Source organism: Thamnophis elegans, chromosome 2 (assembly GCF_009769535.1).
Source record: "Thamnophis elegans isolate rThaEle1 chromosome 2, rThaEle1.pri, whole genome shotgun sequence".
In the NCBI taxonomy this organism is placed as follows: Eukaryota; Metazoa; Chordata; class Lepidosauria; order Squamata; family Colubridae; genus Thamnophis; species Thamnophis elegans.
In genome coordinates this window covers 167075104-167094516 of record NC_045542.1, presented here as the reverse complement: position 1 = coordinate 167094516, position 19413 = coordinate 167075104, and the positions used below count along the sequence as shown (strand labels likewise).

General features: G+C 42.5%; 1 long non-coding RNA gene and 2 pseudogenes across 1 annotated transcript; all 3 read right to left on the bottom strand.

Moving 5' to 3' along the window:
• Nucleotides 1–688: 688 nt before the first annotated feature.
• Nucleotides 689–10218, bottom strand: LOC116502558 (annotated as a pseudogene).
• Nucleotides 10104–15379, bottom strand: LOC116502557 (annotated as a pseudogene).
• A 652-nt stretch (nt 15380–16031) lies between these two features.
• LOC116502879 lies at nt 16032–17601 on the bottom strand. The gene is made up of 3 exons (XR_004254614.1): nt 17135–17601; nt 16839–16959; nt 16032–16108 (listed from the first exon to the last, which is right to left on the bottom strand). It is a non-coding gene; the product is annotated as an uncharacterized LOC116502879 (long non-coding RNA).
• Between the last annotated feature and the right edge of the window lie 1812 nt (nt 17602–19413).

Sequence of the window (19413 nt, the reverse complement as noted above, 5' to 3'; positions counted from 1 at the left end):
GTGATCATAAGCCAAGGTCTGTATTTTCTAAAGCTAGTTCTCTAAATTGTGCAATTTACCGACCAACAATGTTATTGCCGAGGTGGCGCAGTGGTTAAATGCAGCACTGCAGGCTACTTCAGCTGACTGCAGTTCTGCAATTCGGCTGTTCAAATCTCACCAGCTCAAGGTTGACTCAGCCTTCCATCCTTCCGAGGTGGGTAAAATGAGGACCCGGATTGTTGTTGGGGGCAATATGCTGACTCTGTAAACCGCTTAGAGAGGGCTGAAAGGCCTATGAAGCGGTATATAAGTCTAACTGCTATTGCTATTGCTATTGTTATGTATGTTATGTACATTGACAGTGTTTCCACCAGAGACACATGCCTTGTATGCCCAATCACACTTGGCCAATACAGAATTATATGCTGTGTCATGCTATGCTGTTTCTAGTCTATTCTTATTTTTATTCTTATTATTTCCAATTTTATTCTACTCTAGCACAAAGATCTAATATCCAATAATTAATTATATAATAATTAATTGCTACTTATACAAGGCAACTCTTCTTTTTAATGGATGAAGAAGGTTCTGCTGCTTTGGAAACCCTTCCCAAGCTCCATGCATTTCTATAGATTCTCCTAGGACAGTTCTATGGCCATGAAGCAAATTTTGAGAATCAGCATGAACCAATTAGCTTCGTCTTTTCCTACTGTTTCTTCTTATGGCGACTAAAGTCACTCCAGGTTCTGAATTTCTTTCCACACTCTACACACTCATACGGCTTTTCCCTTTGTGTGGACTCTTTTATGGAGCTTAAGATTCCTGCCAACTCTGAAACTCTTTCCACAGTCAGTGCATTTAAATGGCTTCTCTCCTGTGTGGATCCTCATGTGGGAGGTAAGCTTGCCACTGTCTCTGTAACATTTTCCACACTCCAGGCATTTATAGGGTTTCTTCCCTGAGTGAAGCCTTCTATGGCTCTTGAGTGAATTATTGTGTCTAAAGCTTTTTCCACACTCATGACATATATATGGTTTCTCCCCCGTGTGGATCCTCTTGTGGATACCAAGGCAGCTACTTCTTCTGAAACTCATGCCACACTCCGAGCACTTATAGGGTTTCTCCCCAGTGTGAATCCTTTTATGAATTATCAGTTCTTTAGAAAGACTGAAGCGTTTTCCGCACTCTTGACACTGATATCGTTTTTCCCCAGTGTGGGTCCTGCTATGTAGGATATACTCATTTTTTGTAATGAAGCACTTCCCACATGTGCGGCATTCATATGGTTTCTCCCCGGTGTGAAGCCTTTTGTGACGGGAGAGATTCTCCAGTCGAGTGAAGCATTTGCCACATTCGTTGCACTTATAAGGCTTTTCACCTGTGTGGATCCTTTTATGGTTATTAAGGTGACTTGTTTGACTGAAGTGCTTCCCACAGTCAGCACACTGATATGGTTTCTCTCCACTGTGGATTCTTCTATGGGAAACTAAGTGGCTGGAATCACGGAAGCTTGTTCCACACTCCAGGCATTTGTATGGTTTCTCCCCTGTGTGGGTCCGTTCGTGGACATACAAGCTATAAGAACGGGCAAAACACTTTCCACACTGCAGGCATTGAAATGGTTTCCTCCCCATATGGATCCTCTCATGTGCCTTAAGATGACCTTTTCGCCTGAAACTATTTTCACAGTGCAGGCATTTATAAGGTTTCTCCCCTGTATGGGTCCGTTCATGGGCATGAAAGCCATCAGAACGGGCAAAACACTTTCCACACTCCAAGCATTTATAGGGTTTCTCCCCTGTGTGAATCCTCTTATGGGAAGTAAGGGTACCACGGGCACTGAAGCATTTTCCACACTCCAGGCATTTGTACGGTTTCTCCCCTGTATGGGTCCGTTCATGGGCATGAAAGCCATCAGAACGGGCAAAACACTTTCCACACTGCAGGCAGTGAAATGGTTTTTCTCCCGTGTGAATCCTCTCATGTAACTTAAGATGACCTTTTTGACTGAAGCTCTTTCCACACTCCAAGCATTCATATGGTTTCTCCACTGTGTGAATCTTCCTATGGGAAATAAGGGCTTTGGAGGTCTTGAAGCATTTTCCACACTCTGCGCATTTATGCAGCTTCTCTCCAGTGTGGATCCTCTTATGTAAATTTAAATTGCCTTTTTGTGCAAAGCTCTTTCCGCACACAATGCAAGGATACGGCTTTCTCCCTGTATGGATCCTGCTGTGGTAAGTGAGGTCACTTACATAGTGGAAGTTCTTCTCACATTGCAGGCATTTATATGATTTATTCCCGTTGGGACTTTTTTTGCAGGAATTTGTTTCATTGCTCCGAGTAAACCTCATTTTACCCTCTCTGTGGATGCTTTGGTGGGAAGTAAGGGAGGTTCTGTTTCCAAAGGTCTTTCCGCAGGTGATGCATTGATGCTGCTTCCTCTCTTCATGGACCCTCTTATGTGAATTGAGATGACTTTTCTGCCTGAAGGTCCTTCCACAATCCAGACATTTGTATGGATCCTCGGCTTTGTGAATCTTTTTATGCAATGCAAGAGAAAGGCTTGTACTGAAGCTTTCTGCACACTCTGTACATTTGTACATTTCCCCTCCTTCTTGTATTATTTCATGCAAAGGAGGCAGAAGGGTCCTTCTGAAGGTTTCCCTGCTTTCATCCTGTTTCTCTCGAGCAGGGCTTTGGCAACAGTCACACAATCCAGATTCAACTCTGAATATTTTCCCACACCACGGACACACTTCTTTTTCTTGGCAATCATCTGCAGCCAATAAGATATTGGTATCTGCACATGGGAAGCGAGACCAATTCTCCAGCTCAACCATTAACAGATTTCCCTCAGAACTTTGCTTTCCATACATCTTTTCTGCAACATCCTTTTTGTCTTTTGGCAAAGGTGCTGCTGCCTCTTGACCAGAATCCTCCATCTCCCATCCGTCACCTGCTTGCAACAGAAAAAAAAAAAGTTAACACAAACTTAAATGCAAAAGTGATCAAGCACCATTGCTGTTTTTGAATAGTTAAACTCCTGTTTGTCCAAAACATTGTACAATGCTTGTTATTAAATTGATATAAAATTTGACCTTTGGCTACTAAATGTAGATATCTTAAGAGAATCCCTTACCTAAGGAGGCCATGTTCCTCTTGTTTTCCAGCATGACCTCTTGGTATAAGGCTTTTTGCTTAGAATCCAGCAGGGCCCACTCCTCCACGGAGAAAAACACAGCCACATCCTCATATGATACCAAATCCTGACACAGGGAGAGTGAAAAAACACAATGTATTCCATGAACATCCCTAACTATGAACACTACCAAGGATTACATGGGAATCCTCTTTTTAATAAACAAACTGCAGAGTTTCCAAGTTGGGCAAAGGAGCCTGTTAGGATATTGAATTTAGTAGCTGGAACAGTAAAATCTACAATAGGCCGCAACGTAATTGTGATTACTTAGAGAGTTTTGACTCATGCATGATGCAATGTAAGCTATGATTGGTTGCTGTAAGTATAAAGGGGGTGTTTCCCTTGTTCCCTCCTTTTCTCCTTCTGTGTGTTTTGTAGGATGTGTTAGCTTTACCTCATGATGTTCCTGACTATCTTCTGTTCTTCCTTCTCTGGACGATGACAAAGACTGCTCTAAATTGGTGGGTTAAATACATTTATACTTGTATAAAAGTTTACAAGTCCATGTCAGTGTCTCCACTTTATCTGGACAGGTGCTGTGCTCTCTACAAAAGCCAAGCTTGGACTTTACTTTTTACTCTGGGCTTTCAATCTGCACCACTTTAAAAAAATACCTGACAAAGACCAAACCTGGAATATGGTCGCCACATTACAAAACAAGATGTGGAGACTTTGGAAAAAGTACAAAGAGCAACTAAGGATTAAAGGCTTTGAGACTAAATCATAGGTAAAATGGTTGCAGGAACTGGATATGGCTAGTCCAGAGAAAAGAAGGACGAGGGGAGACATGATAGCCATGATCCAGTGTTTCTGGGGCTGCCACAAACAAGAGGGGCTCAACTTATTTTCCAAAGCTCCATAAGGCAGGACAAGAAACAATGGATGGAAACTAATTGTGGAGAAAAACAACCTGGAATTAAGGAGAAGCTTCCTGAAAGTGAGGACAATAAACTAAAGGAACAGTTTCCCTTCAGAAGTTGTGGGCAGGAGGTTTTTAAGGAGAGGCTGGACACCCACTTGTCTGAAATGGTAGTGAACAACTCCGTGGGCACTCCAGCTGTCGCTCCAGCCCAGCTCCACCGCACATGCGCACACCTCCCGCCAGGCAGCTTTTCCTCGGGTCTCTGCCGTGCATGTGCGGGAAGCATGGTGCATGTGGGGGATGTATGCACATGCGAGGGGCGGGGTGCATGCAGGGGGCAGGGCGCAAACACAGGGGACATGCACACACGTTGGGCATGGTGCCATAAACGTTAGCAATCACTGGTATAGGGTCTCATGTTTGAAACAAGGGGATGGACTAGAAGATCTCCAAGATCCCTTCCAATTGTGCTATTCTTTTATTGGGAGACTGGCACATCTGGGGAGGGGAGGGGAGAATCCTCCTACCTTCATTGGAAGTTCAACCACTGTTAATCCTCCATTACAAAGACCTGAGGTTCCGGGAGAGGAAGACGAGGCCATGACAGTGTCTAGGAGTGGGGGGGAAAAACAGCAAGGGAATAATTTGCTATCAAACATCCTAATGATATTTTTGAGCATGAAGTGCAGAAGGCTGATTTTAGCCTATTCATAGACTAACTAGGGAACCCTTTTGTGAGTCCCTTGCAGTCACAGCAACAAATACATAGAAGTTCACCCTGGGTGAGGGGAAAACGGAAAGGTGAGGAAGAACCAAGGATTGGATTCAGAGGCAGCTTTCTCCGCCATGAATATATGCATCAAAGGACCAACTATGTTATTCTATATTTCTATGATGTACACCTTCCCTTATCAAATAATCAAGGAAGACTACAAAAACTCTTTTTTAACAGCTGGGACCTGGGTTTTTGGAATAGCCTAGGGCAGAACTGGGGAATCAGGGCCCTTTTATGACTGGCTGAGTTATTCTGGGAGTTGAAGCCCACACATCATAAGATTGCCAAGGTTGAGAAAAAAATGGCCCACAGGAAAAGGGAAATACCTTTTTAAATACACACAAAGTGCAGCTAAATTGAACAACGAAAACGAATTCAGGGATGAAAGAAACGAGGACAAAGAGATTAAAAGGTATCAGAAGGAGCCTTTACCCGATGCTCTCTCCGGAGGCGGCTCGTCCAGAGTAACTCCCCGAAACAACAGCTCCTGGGAGGGATCGCCCCCTTTTCTTCCCGCCGGTTTCGCAGCCATTGAACTCCAAGCCTCCTGGATATGAAACAGTCCAAGAGAAAAGAAAGTGACGGGAAACGATCAGGAAGGGCCAGGAAAAAAAATCATCTCCAAAAGGAGAAAATGGGGAATGCAGGAGCGATCCTAGCAGCGCCCCAATGAGCTGCATTGATGGGGCCCCTATCTGAGTATTTCCCAGGAAGGAAGGAAGGAAGGAAGGAAGGAAGGAAGGAAGGAAGGAAGGCGGAGCTTTTTACTGGCCCTCAATGGGAAACATACGGCTCTCTTCCTCGCCCGAATTCCGCTTCCCAAGAGATGCGCGCAGGAAAAGATCCGCGATCGCCGGCGGCCACGCTTCCTTCCTTCCCGGCCACGCACGTGGAATGGATGCCCCTCTCGGCAACGATCCCAGCCAAAGCTGGAAGCGCTTATAGCTTCTCCTGTCCCCGTCCAGCTCCTCCCATTCGCTAAAGGCACCGCCCACTCGAGGCCCCACCTCCCTGCGCCCTAATTTCTGCCACGGGGGAATCGGTCCAGCCTGGAAGGTGAACTGGGCAGGGAGTCCAGCGCTGCTTCGGCCCAGGCAGTCAGAGAAACAGGGGAGAGGAGGAGGAGCGACGCCCAGAGATGGGAGAAGGGAACAGAAGGGCAGAGTTGGCAGGAAAAGGAGCCTCTCTTATCCACATACAACCTATTCCTTTAAATGACTAACATTCATGATTGTGCCATAATAACAAATAATCAATGGCTGCATTGCAAGTAGTCCTCGACTTATGACCATTTGATTAGTGGCCGAAGCTACAGCGACACTGAAAAAAGTTACTTATGTCCATTTTTTCACTAAAGACCAGTGCAGCATCCCCATGGTCATGTGATCAAAATTCAGCCACTTGACAACTGACTCATATTTATGACGGTTGCCATGTCCTGGGGTCATGTGACACCTCAGACAAGCAAATCAGTGGGGAAGCCAGATGCGCTTAACAACTGTGTTGCTAATTTAATAACTATGGTGATTCACTTAAGAACTGAGGCAAGAAAGGTTACAAAATGGAGACATAATAAACATCTCCCTTAACAAAAATCTCGTAAGTCGAGGACTACCTTATTTCGTAAGTAAGTCGTAAGTCGAGGACTACCTTATTTCTCCTATAGTAAAACAGCTCCAAGCCTAACAGAGCATGCTTGAAGCCTGCAGAGAGAAGTTTCCTGGCGTATTCCCCATTTCCTCCTCGAAAATTGCACTTCCAAAGTGGTTGAAAGAAGGAAGGAAATCCTTCTGGACTCAAAGGCACTTTTGGTTTTTCCTTACCTTTCCTGCTCCAGCCGCCTTACCAGATGTGCTCGTGCCTCCAATTGAACAGATTGGGATTGTAAGCAACAACTTTATTGTGCAGAAAAAGTAACACAAGGAAATCTCCCTCAAAGCCTTTGCACCCCACCAACGTCCACTGGAGGGTTTTTACACAGCATTTGCCAGACACTTTACAAGTCAGAGCCTGAAGGAATGTTTTCATCTCTCATTAAAGTAATTCCTGCCTGTTTTACACTGTTATCTTAACCTGCCTAGATAGGTACCGGGTATATGTAATAGAGAGCTCAGCCAAGCTATTTAAATCTATTCCAATATGTGCACAGGGAAACGTCAACACCTTTGTAAATGTCGTTTCAGCAGTAATATAGCATAGCTTTCCATGATACTTCCTATTTTCAGCATACTTCTTTCTTGAGGTATTCAAATCTCCATTTCTGCCTTTTGCCTTGTCCCTTAATACATTTGGGCCTCTGGTTTAGTAAGCTGAAGCACTTATGCCTTTATTCTAAGTTTACCCTGTTAATTGAATCTCCATGGATCCTTCTGTCTAGACAGGGCTGGAGTACCTTGGCCCTTTCATAGTTTATGCACTTCCAATTTACAGAATCCCAGAGCCGGTGTGGACTAAGTTAAAAAAAGGACCAAGATTCACCACCCCTGATGACTCTGGCCTTCCAATTGTCGGAGGCCAAACTGTGCATCTGGCCTTTTTCCCTGGGAAACCTGAGCTTTCTCCAAGGAATCGTAGGCCTCTTCTCCATCTTCCCCCTTTTGAGATTTTATTGTGAAGATTCAGGTTATCTCATAATGCTTGTAAATCCTTTTTTTTTTTTTTTGAAAATCAAGGAACTATTCACCATAATTCCGCCCAGAGTCCTTTGGGATTGGGCGGCATATAAATGTGTCTAATAAATAAAATAAAAATAAATAATTCTTTCTCCATTTCCAGTATGTTGGACACTGAAAGACTTTATAGTAGGAAGGCCCTAGAAACAACCACAGACCATAATTCCATACAACTAGGCCAGGGATCTCTAAAATTGGCAACTTTAAGACTTGTAGACTTCAACTCCCAGAATTCCCCAGCCAGCATGGTAACATGTGTGCCAGAGGAATTCTGGGATTTGAAGTCCGCATGTCTTAAAGTTGTCAAGTTTGGAGAACCCTAATCTAGGCAGTGACAGATATTGATTGTTAGATCGGGTGAATGGAAGAGGCAAGACTCAGGGTTCAGCAACAACAGCTCTTTATTTAGTGACAATTATGTACAATCCAGCAAAGACTCTGTTTCGCAGCAGCCCTTTTATAGGGAGCCGCAGACCTCTCAACCAATCAATTTGAGTATGTTTCCTGCCGGATGAGAGGACCTTGGTGGAAACTACCATACTGGCTGTCAGTATGTAACATTGATGTTAAGAAATTCCTTCCCTGTTTTCCCAGATGGGTTTCAATGAATTGGCAATTGTCAGTTAGACTGAAACAACACAATTCGTTACATTGTTAACATTCATGATGGTGCCTTAAAAACAAATAATTGCAGTTTTACGATTAGTCCTCAACTTTCAATCATTTTCTGAGTGACCATTCGAAGTTACAACAGCATTTAAAAAAGTGGTTTATGAATTTTTTTACAGAACCATTGTCAAATCCCTGTGTTATGTGATTCGTGCAATTGGTATTTTTGATAGTTGGAGCATCCCAGGGTCATTTGAGACCTTCTGACAGGCAAAGTCAATGGGGAAGTCAGATTCACTTAAAAAACATGTTACTTACTGAAAAACTGTGGGAAGAAAAGTTGTAAAATGGCACAAAACTCATAACCACTGTCTTGCTTAGCCATGGAACTTTTGGGCTTTAATTGTGGTCATCACTCAAGGGCCACCTGTATTTTCTAAAGCTGGTTCCCTAAATTGTCCAATTTATCGACCAAAAATAGGGCATTAATGAAACACACACACACAATCAATATTGTATCTCAGACCACAAATCAGTGAGACACAACCAATTGTAGCTGGTGCAGACACAGCACTACCCCTCCAGTTATTACTTTTGACAAAGCTTGAGTCTCGTATTGGTCCATTAGTTCATTCTCCTCCATCACTTTCTCCTAGTAAAGTTCTCACTAAAGATCGTATTTCTCTTTGTTCTGGCGTAAATTTCTTTGCATGGGTATAGTAGATCCACTGGTTGATTCCTTCCAACATTAGGGAAATATGGGTGGTCCATGTTTCCCACCAGTTCTGGAGCTCACCACTTAAACTGCAATGTTTCCTCTTGAAATATTTCAGTATCTTCTCTATACTCTAAGCCAGCTTTCTGCACCCTAATTTTGTCCGAAAGTATTTCCCAAATGTGCTTTTTTTCAACAGGCAACTGGACTTTCTTGTTTTTCCTCAAAGACCTTTCACTTCTCATTCAAAGAATGTTCTCCAGTTCCCAAAAAACAAAGAAGATCCAGTTGCTCCTTGAAAAAAATACCTTTGGGACAACCGCAACCTGGATGACTGAGAATCTCCATAAACATCTAGTTGTGTTAGTTTCCAAATCCCAACCTACCTTTGCTGTTCGCTTTGGCAAAAGTTAATCACTTGTTGTATGTAGACTGAGAGCTTAAGCACACAATTCCAAACAAATTCCTTTCTGTCCAATCACACTTGGCCAATAAATAATTCTATTCTGCTCTCCTCTCTCTATTCTATTCAAGCACAAACATCTAATACCATGGTAGCCCAAAAATAAGCCCTACCTTGAAAATAAACCCATCTAGTTTTTAAGCCCTATCCCAAAGTAAGCCCTAGTGAAGAGGCTGGGTGTGGCCAACAAAGGAGGCAGCAAGCGCACACAATGATACTCTGCAGCAGCCAAAGTCCTCACAGCGCAGATGAGTTGATTACCTTTCCAAGTAGCAGATGGAGGCAGAGGCGCCGGGGGGAGGGGGGACGCAAGCGATCCAGATGCTACGCACAAGCCATAAGAAAGCTGATTCGGTGGGCTGGAGCAGGCAGCCGGCCGTAGGTCCATCATCATATCTTACTTTGCCTGCAGTCCGCACAGCGCATAAGGATCACCTGCCATCCGCCCCATGCCTCTGCCTCTGTCTGCTGCCACCATGCGAAGCCAAGCCCGAGTGAGCTGACCAAGGAAACAGAAGGCTGCAGCTCCTGGCAGTCCCAGTGCATTTGAAGGTAACCACTTCTTTTGAAACTCATACCACACTCCATACATTTATATGGTTTCTCCGTGTGAATCCTTTTATGAATCTTCAATTCTTGAGAATCACTGAAGGATTTTCCACATTCCTGACACTGATATGGATTCTCCCCAGTGTGGGTTCTGCTAAGTACATAAATATAAATAGTATATATATATATATATAGCAGTTAGCTTCCTCCCATAACTGGGGCTTACCAGGGGTTGTAAAAATCTAATATAATTTTTGCATTGAAGCCCTTTCCACATGTGTGGCATTTCTGTGGTTACTCCCTAGTTTGGAGCCTTTAGTGGCAAGTGAGGGCCCGGAATCGGTGAAGTGTTTGTTGGACTTGATGTACTTATAGGGCTTTTCACCCATGTGGGTCCTTTTATGGAGAGTAAGACTACTTGGCTGACTGAAGCACTTCCCACACTCAGTGCACTGTTACTCTCCGCTGTGGATACTTTTATGGGAAATTAAGTGGCTGGAATTATGGAAGCTCTTTCCACACTCCAGGCATTTATATCGTTTCTCTGTGTGTTCGTTCATGAACATGAAGGCTATCAGAACGGGCAAAGCGCTTTCCACACTGCAGGCATAGAAAGGGTTTCTCCCCCGTGTGGATTCTGTGATGGGCAGTAAGGTTTCCTGAGAAATGGAAGTTCTTTCCACATTCTGTACATTGAAATGGTTTTTCTCCTGTGTGGATCCTCTCATGTGATTTAAGATTAACTTTTTGACTGAAGCTTTTTCCACAATGCAGACATTGAAAGGGCTTCTCCCCCGTGTGGATTTTGTTATGGGCAGCATGGTGTCTGGAGGAATTGAAACTCTTTCCACACTCCAGGCATTTAAATAGTTTTTCTCCCGTGTGGATCCTCTCATGTAATTTAAAATGACTTTTTTGATAGAAGCTCTTTCCACAGTGCAGGCATTTATAAGGTTTCTCCCCTTTATGTATCCTATTATGCAAAGTTAGAGTGCAGCTTCTGCTAAAGCTTTTTCCACACTCCAAGCATTCATAGGGTTTCTCCCCTGTGTGAATCCTCTTATGGAAAGTAAGGTCACTGGAGGTCCTGAAGCTTTTTCCACATTCCAAGCATTCATAGGGTTTCTCCCCTGTGTGAATCCTCTTATGGGTAGTAAGAGTACCTGGGGCACTGAAGCATTTTCCACACTCTGTGCAGTTATACGGCTTCACTCCAGTGTGGACCCTCTTATGTAAATTGAAATTGCCTTTTTGTATGAAGCTCTTTCCGCACACTGTGCAATGATATGGCTTTTCCCCTGTGTGGATCCTGTTGTGACAATCGAGGTCACTTGCAGAGCGGAAGCTCTTCCCACATTCCAGGCATTTACATGAATTATTCCCAGTGGAGCTTTTTTTCCGGGAATTTGGTTCCTTGCTCCCAGTAAACTTTGTTCTCCCCTCCCTGCACTGATGCAAATTCTCCTCTCTGTGAAGGCTTTGATGCGAAGTAAGGGAGGCGCTGCTTTCGAAAAACTTTTCCCCATTAATGCATTGATGCTGCTTCCTCTCTTCATGGAACCTCTTATGTGAATTCAGATGACTTTTCTGCCTGAAGGTCCTTCCACAATCCAGACATTTGTGTGGATCCTCTGCTTTGTGAATCTTTTTATGCAATGCAAGAGAAAGGCTTGTACTGAAGCTTTCTGCACACTCTGTACATTTGTACGTTTCCTTTCCTTCTTGTATTATTTCATGTAAAAGAGGAAGAAGGGTCCTTCTGGAGTATTGTCTGCTTTCATCTTGTTTCTCTGCAGAAAGGCTTTCACAACAGTCACATAATCCAGATTCATCTCGGGATGTTTTCCCACACCTTGAACACACCTCTTTTTCTTGGTAATCATCTGCGTCCAATAAGAGATTGGTATCTGGACAAGATAAACCAGAGCAATTCTCCAGCTCAACCGTTAACTGGTTTTCCTCAGAACTTCGCTTTCCATGTATCTTTTCTGAAACTTTCTTTTTTTCTTTTGGCAACAGTCCTGCTGCCTCTTGGCCAGAACCCTCCATCTCCCATTCATCACCTGTTTGTAACAGAAAAAAAAAGATAAAACAAACTTAGGTGCAAAAGGGATCAACACCATTGCTATATTTGAACAGTATCAAATTTCTTTCAAAATCCCATTAGTTCAAACTTGGCTTCAACCCGGTAGCCATTTTGGATCATGTTTAGGGTTGCCACAGCGTGGCTGGGTAGAGCTGTGGGAATGGGAGGGCGGAGTAGAGATAGCTGAGCATGTGTAGCCAAAATAGAATTCTTTCCCCTGGGAACCAAGGACATTCTCATCAGCACCTGGTGAGGCATGGGAGGAAAACAACTTGGTCTTAGACTGTGACCTGATTGGACCATGTGATGGATGAGTAGACTGTGAGGGCAAGAACTTTGATTTGGGTGGGGAAACTTCAGGACCTTTACAGTCGGTTTTTCACCAGATGCGCCAATATGACTTGACTAATAAATTTATACTTTGAAAAATCATCAAGCTCAGAGTTTTTATCATTTTTTGTCTGATATTGGAAGCCTGACACATGGTGCTATGCTTGGTATTAAGTTGATATAAGATTTGTCCTTTGGCTCTCCCTTGTCCTCAATGGCACAAAAAGAAAACATGAAAATTTTGGATAAGATCATTTAAAATTTATGGGGCGGGAACCATCAGATCATCTGCTTCACATTTAGTTCCCAGGAAGCAGGAGAGGAGGGACACTTAAAAACAGCCTTTGTTTCTTTCTTCATTCTTTCATTCAATCATTCCTTAAATTTATTGATTTTTCAGTTGCCATAAGGAAACCCAGGATGACTTACAATATTAAAACTATATAAAGATGTTCCCCCTCTCATCCAAGAAGCTTCTTCAGTTCTGACTGAGTGGTGGAGGATGAAAGGATTGATATTCCTTGAAGTCATCTGGTCGTAAACACTCTTTCCCACCAGATGACTGCAAGGAGTAAAAATCCTTATGATCAAATCATGGACCCAAAGGGCTCTTAAGTGTCGTCATCATCATTGTCATCATTGAGGCCCTACACCCCCAATGACTTCCAAGCCTGACACACGGAATTGCTCAGTAGGTATCCAAATGAAGTCAGATATGCTGACACAAGCTTTGTATAAATTAATGCATTTTACGTCTGTGTGTGTGGTGTGTGTGAAGAGAGAGAGAGGGGGGGGAATGGAATATATTTACAGTAAAATTAATCCAGTTGGGTCTGGAAAGTGTTGGGCAGCTTCATCAGCACACACAGCTTTAACATGTTGTTCGTAGGTTATAGTAATTAAATAGTTTTCGGAATCGCACAAACCATCCACGGCTGGCTCCAAAGTTACTCCTCATCCACTCCTCACTTTAACGTTTTAAAAATGCTGTGTGCCTTTGCCTGAATCATATGAAGACTAATGGGACTTTGTCAATCCAAAGCACAAGGAGTTGTTCTGTTTTTGAAATGTGGCCTGTCCTATTTCTCATGATTATGGCATCTGTTCCTGGAGCTGATTTAATTGCTTTTATCTTTTCTTTATCCTTAAGGATTGTGGATACAGTGGAACAGGCCAGACCTCCTATGGTCTTTACCTTCTTCCCCTCCTCATGGGCTTTAATTATTTTCATTTTCAAGTCCAAATTGATACATTCTCTTTGTTTCTTACCTCCATGTTGAGCTGGAGTGAAGTTTGGTTGGGAAGACACTTCTAGCCTAAGAAAGAGTTGATGGAAAAGTACAGTATCTTGTCCTGTAGAGAGATACAGAGAGAGACTGGCTCAGAGCTGTTTGGTAATATCAATGTTATGATGTGGGGAGGAAGTACTCCAGTGCAAGAATGTGTTTTCCTTCTCTGTCAACCATTTATTTCCCTTGACAAAAGCATAGCAATGGCAGCACAGTATTTGAAAGTCTTTTATTTACAGTACTGTATTAAACTTTTGTTTATATACTCCATCTTTGTTCTTAACCCGTTCCATATGGCTTTTTTCCCCCCTTCATGTACAGCATGTGCAAGATTGAATCTGATTCTCAACAAATGGGAGAGAGTGAATTGTGAAGGCCACGTTCTCCATACTGTCCATTTGTGAAGAAAAGCCAGGCTTCATAGAAAAGGATGAAAACCTCAGATAAAGAGCTTGCAAATTAGAAAATCAGCAGTTTAGAGAAGGATACAGCAGCAAAAAAACAAATAATAATGCTGGAGAACTTCACTTGCATTAATTTAAATAATAAAAAAATTGCACTAGAGTATCTTAACAGAATCCCTCACCTAAGGAGGCCATGTTCCTCTTGTTTTCCAGCATGACATCTTGGTACAGGGCTTTTTGCTCAGAATCCAGCAGGGCCCACTCCTCCACGGAGAAAAACACAGCTACATCCTCAAATGATACTAAATTCTGACACAGGGAGAGGGAAAAAACACAACGTATTCCCTGAACATCCCTAACAATGAACACTTCAGTGAATGAATCACATGTGAGTCTTCTTAATGAACAAACTGCAAAGTTTCCAAGTTGGGCAAAGGAGCTTGTTAGTATATTGAATTTAGTAGCTGGAACAATAAAGTCTACAATAGGCCCCAACACAATTGCGATTGATTAGTTAGAGAGAACTGACTCACACAGGAGGCAATCTACGCTATGATTGGTTGCTGTAAGTATAAAGGGGGCGTTTCCCTTTTTTCCCTTCTTTTTCCCTTCTGTGTGTTCTGTAGGATGTGTTAGCTTTACCTCATGATGTTCCTGACTATCTTCTGTTCTTCCTTCTCTGGATGATGACAAAGACTGCTGTAAATTGGTAGGTGAAATATATTAATATTTATGTAAAAGTTTACCAGTCTATCTCAGTGTCTGCAACTTTATCTGGACAGCTGCTGTGCTCTCTACAAAAGTCAAGCTTGGACTTTGCAGTTCTTCAATCCACATAATTCTACTATTAACACGCATGTTTAGGTTAATATATATATATTTATATATATTTCCCTAATCGCCCATTGTTAAATTTTAACCTTCCACTCTTGTTCATATTTTTATACATATTTAATAGTGGTCATTCAAAATCTATTTTTCCAATTCTTCATATCCATTTATATAAAAATATTATCCTGATATCTATCACACTGCTAAAATAATAATCCAACCAATGTGAATAGAAATATCCTAAATGTATAAATGATTGTGATTGATACCAAAACTATAGAAGGAGATATTGAATAACGGAAGAATGAAGGATGCAACTTTGACTTAACTAAGGAAATATGAACAATAAAATAGGTGGAAAACAGATTTTTGAATATTATAATGATATGAAAGGGGGGGAGTTAAAATAGGGATAGAAAATAGTGGTATATAATTATACATTAATATGTTAAAATATACAAAAGGACAGAAAAAATGGTTCAGAAATGAAAGGTAATAAAAGCCATGTATAAATATGAAATAATGGAATAAATGTACTGTTTAGGAATAATAATACTATGTTTATGTGTACTGAAATGTATGTTATCCAATTACCACACCATTCACGCATTGATGTGTAAAAGAATATAAAAAATAAAAATTTGATTTAAAAAAAGTCAAGCTTGGACTTTACTTTTTACTTTGGGCTGGCTTTCATCTGCACTGCTTTAAAAAAAACCTGAGTAAAGACTAAACCTAGAATACAGAGTTTAGTTTTGCTCACCACATTACAAAAAAGGATGTGGAAAAAATGCAAAGAGCAACTGTGGATTAAAGGCTTTCATAGGAAAAATGGTTGCAGGAACTGAATATAGCTAGCCTAGAGAAAAAAAGGACTAGGGGAGACATGACAGCCATGATCCAGTATTTCTGGGGCTGCCACAGCCACAAACAAGAGGGGATCAACTTATTTTCCAAAGCTCCAAAAGGCAGGACAAGAAACAATGGATGGAAATTAATCAAGGAGAAAGGCAACCTGGTATTAAGGAGAAACTTCCTGACAATGAGAACAATTTAACTAAGGGAACAGTTGGCTTTCAGAAGTTGTGGACAGGAGGTTTTAAGAAGAGCCTGGACACCCACTTGTTTGAAAAGGTATAGGGTCTCCTGCTTGAAATAAAGGGATGTACTGGAAGATATCCAAGATACCCTCTAATGTGTTATTCTGTTATTGGGAGATTGGCATATCTGGGGAGGGGAGGGGAGAATCCGCCTACCTGCATTGGATGTTCAACCACTGTTAATCCTCCATTATAAAGAACTGAGGCTCCAGGAGATGAAGACGAGGCCATGGGAATGTCTAGGAGTGAAAAAAACCAGCAAGGGAATAATTTGCTATCAAACATCCTAAGGATCTTCTTGAGCATGAAGTGCAGAAAGCTGATTGTAGCCTATTTCTAGGCTAACTAGGGAACCCCTTTATGTGAGTCCTTTGCAGCCACAGCAACAAATACACAGAAACTTACCCTGGGTGAGGGGAAAAGGAAAAGGTGAGGAAGGATCAAGGATTGGATTCAGAGGCAGCTTTCTCTGCCATGAATTTATGTATCAAAGGACCAACTCTGTTATTCTATGTTTCTATGATGTTCACCTTTCCTTATCAGATAATCAAGGAAGAAAGACTACAAAACCGTTTTTCACAGCTGGGATTTGCCTTTTGGAATAGCCAATGGCAGAAGTCGGGAACTATGGGCCTTTTATGGGGGTGGACTTCAACTCCCAGAATCCCTCAGCCAAGTGGAATTATGGGAGTTGAAGTCCACCTGTCATAAAAGGGCCTTAGTTCCCCACCCTGGACGACACGACGTCAATGTTTATCAACCTTGGCAGCTGTAAGATATGTAGACTTAAACACATATGGGGAATTTGGGGAGTTGAAGCCCACATCATAAAGTTGTCCAAAGGAAAAGTGATACCTTTTTAAATGCACACAAGACTTTAAAAACGCAGTTAAATTGAACAATGAAAACGAATCCAGGTTTGAAAGAAACGAGGCAAAGAGATTAAAGGGCATCAGAAGGAGCCTTTACCCGATGCTCTCTCCGGAGGAGGCTCGTCCAGAGCAACTCCCCGAAACAACAGCACCTGGGAGGGATCGCCCCCTTTTCTGCCCGCCGGTTTCGCAGCCATTGAACTCCAAGCCTCCTGGATCTGAAAAGGAAGTGACGGGAAAAAATCATCATCTCCCGAAGGATAAAATGGGGACTGCAGGAGCGATCGTAGCAGCACCCCAATGGACTGCATTGAAGGGTCTCCTATCCGAGCATTTCCAAGGAAGGAAGGAAGGAAGGAAGGAAGGAGAAGGAAGGAAGGAGGAGCTTTTTACCTTGCTCTCAATGGGAAACGTGGAGCTCTCTTCCTCGCCCGGACTCCGCTTCCCAAGAGATGCGCGCAGGAAAAGATCCGTGATCGCCGGCGGCCACGCTGGTGGACCCGGCCTCCCTCCCCGGAACGACCCCAGCCAGGCCTTTGCTGGAAGCGCTTATTGCTTCTACCGTCCCCGTGCAGCTCCTCCCGTTCTCTAAAGGCGCCGCCCACTCAGGGGTCCACCTGCCTGCGCCCTACCTTCTGCCACGGGGGAATCGGCCCAGCGTGGGATGGTGAACTGGGCAGCGAGTCTAGAACTGCTTCGCTCCAGGCACTCAGAGAAACGGGAGAGAGGGAGGGAACAAGCTCAGGGGTGGGAGAAGGGAAAGGGATGTGCAGAGTTGGCAGGAAAAGGAGCCTCTCTCATCCACTTAGCATAGTCCTCAACTATGCTATTCCCTTAAATGATTAACATTCATGATTGTACCGTAATAACAAATAATCAATGGCTGCATTACAAGTAGTCCTCGACTTACAACCATTTGATTAGTGGCCGAAGCTACAAAGACACTGAAAAAAGTGGCATGTCCATTTTTCATAATAAAGACCAATGCAGCATCCCCATGGTCATGTGATCAAAATTCAGTCACTTGTCAACTGATTCATATTTATGACAGTTGCCATGTCCCAGGTTCATGTGACACTTTGGACAAGCAAAGTCAATGGGGAAGCCAATTTTGGGCTGAACTGTGGTTGAAAGTCGAGGACAACCTGTGTTTGAAGTGTTGAAAGGATGTGTCTGAGAGCAATATGACTTTGAGATGTATTAGGGCCTAATAATTAGGCAACCATCATTCAGTCCAAAATGTCTTCCCTCAAAAGAGAAGAATAAAGATAAGTGGGGAAAACAACAAAAACTGCTTTCTTTTGATATTATCCCCACTAAATGCAGAGTCAAAAGACCCCTTAATGCTCCATAAGAGAATCCCATCAACCATTCCATTCTGAAGAGGAAGAAAATCTCTCAGGAAATATTTCATATTTAACCATTGAAAAGGCCTGAGCTCAGAAAGATGTAATCCCTCCATTTAAAAGTAGATGAAGTTGCACAGTACATGTAGTCCTCATCTTACTACCATTCATTTAGTGACCGTTTGAAGTTTCAATGGCACTAAAAAAAGGTAACTTACAACCTCTTTTCACACTTACGACTGTTGCAACATCCCCATGGTCACATGATCCAAATTCAGACACCTGGGAATTGAATCACATTTATGACCATTGTAGTGTCCAGGGGTCACATGATCACTTCTTGCCATCTTCCCACAAGCCAAGTCAATGGGAAAAACAGATTCACTTAACAACTGTGTTGCTAATTTAACAACTGTCGTGATTCAATGAACAACTTAGCAAGAGAGGTCATAAAATGGAGCAAAATTCACTTCCCAAATGTCTCCCTTAACAACACAAATTTGAGGCTCACGTGTAGTCGTAAGTTGAGGACTACCTTATTTCTCCTATAGTAAAACAGCTCCTAGCCTATCAGAGCATGCTTGAAGTCTGCAGAGAGAAGGTTCCTGGCGTATTCCCCATTTCCTCCTCAAGAATTGCACTTCCAAAGTGGTTGAAAAAGGGAAGGAGATTCTTCTGGACTCAAAAGCACTTTTGGTTTTCCTTACCTTTCCTGCTCCAGCCCCCTTACCAAATGTGCCCATGCCTCCAATTGAACACATTGGGGTCGCTCTTGCCATCTGGTTGAAAGAAGGAAAGAGATCCTCAAACTAAACACATCGAAGAGAAAATTGTAAGCAAAAACTTTATTGTGCCGAAAAAATAACACAAGGAAATCTCCCTCAAAGCCTTTGTATCCCACCGACATTCACTGGAGGGTTTTACACAGCATTTGCCACACAGTTTACAAGGAATTTTCTCATCTCCCTTTGCTGTAATTCCTGACTATTTTACACTAACATCTTAGCCTTCCCGCATACATGTAATCAGCCAAGCTATTTAAAGCTATCTTAACCTGTATACACAGAAACCTCAACACTTCCATAAAGATTGCTTAGTTTTCCATGATACTTCCTGTTTTTCAAACAGCATACTGAGTTGTATAGGTGCAAATCGTTCCTATTTGTGTATTTTGCCTTGTCTCATAGTACATTTGGGGTTCTGAAGCACTTATGCCTTTATTTTATGTTTACCCTGTTAACTGAATCTCCATGGATCCTTCTGTTTAGACCAGGGATGGAGAACCTTGGCCCTTTTATGATTTGTGGACTTTAACTTCTAGAATTT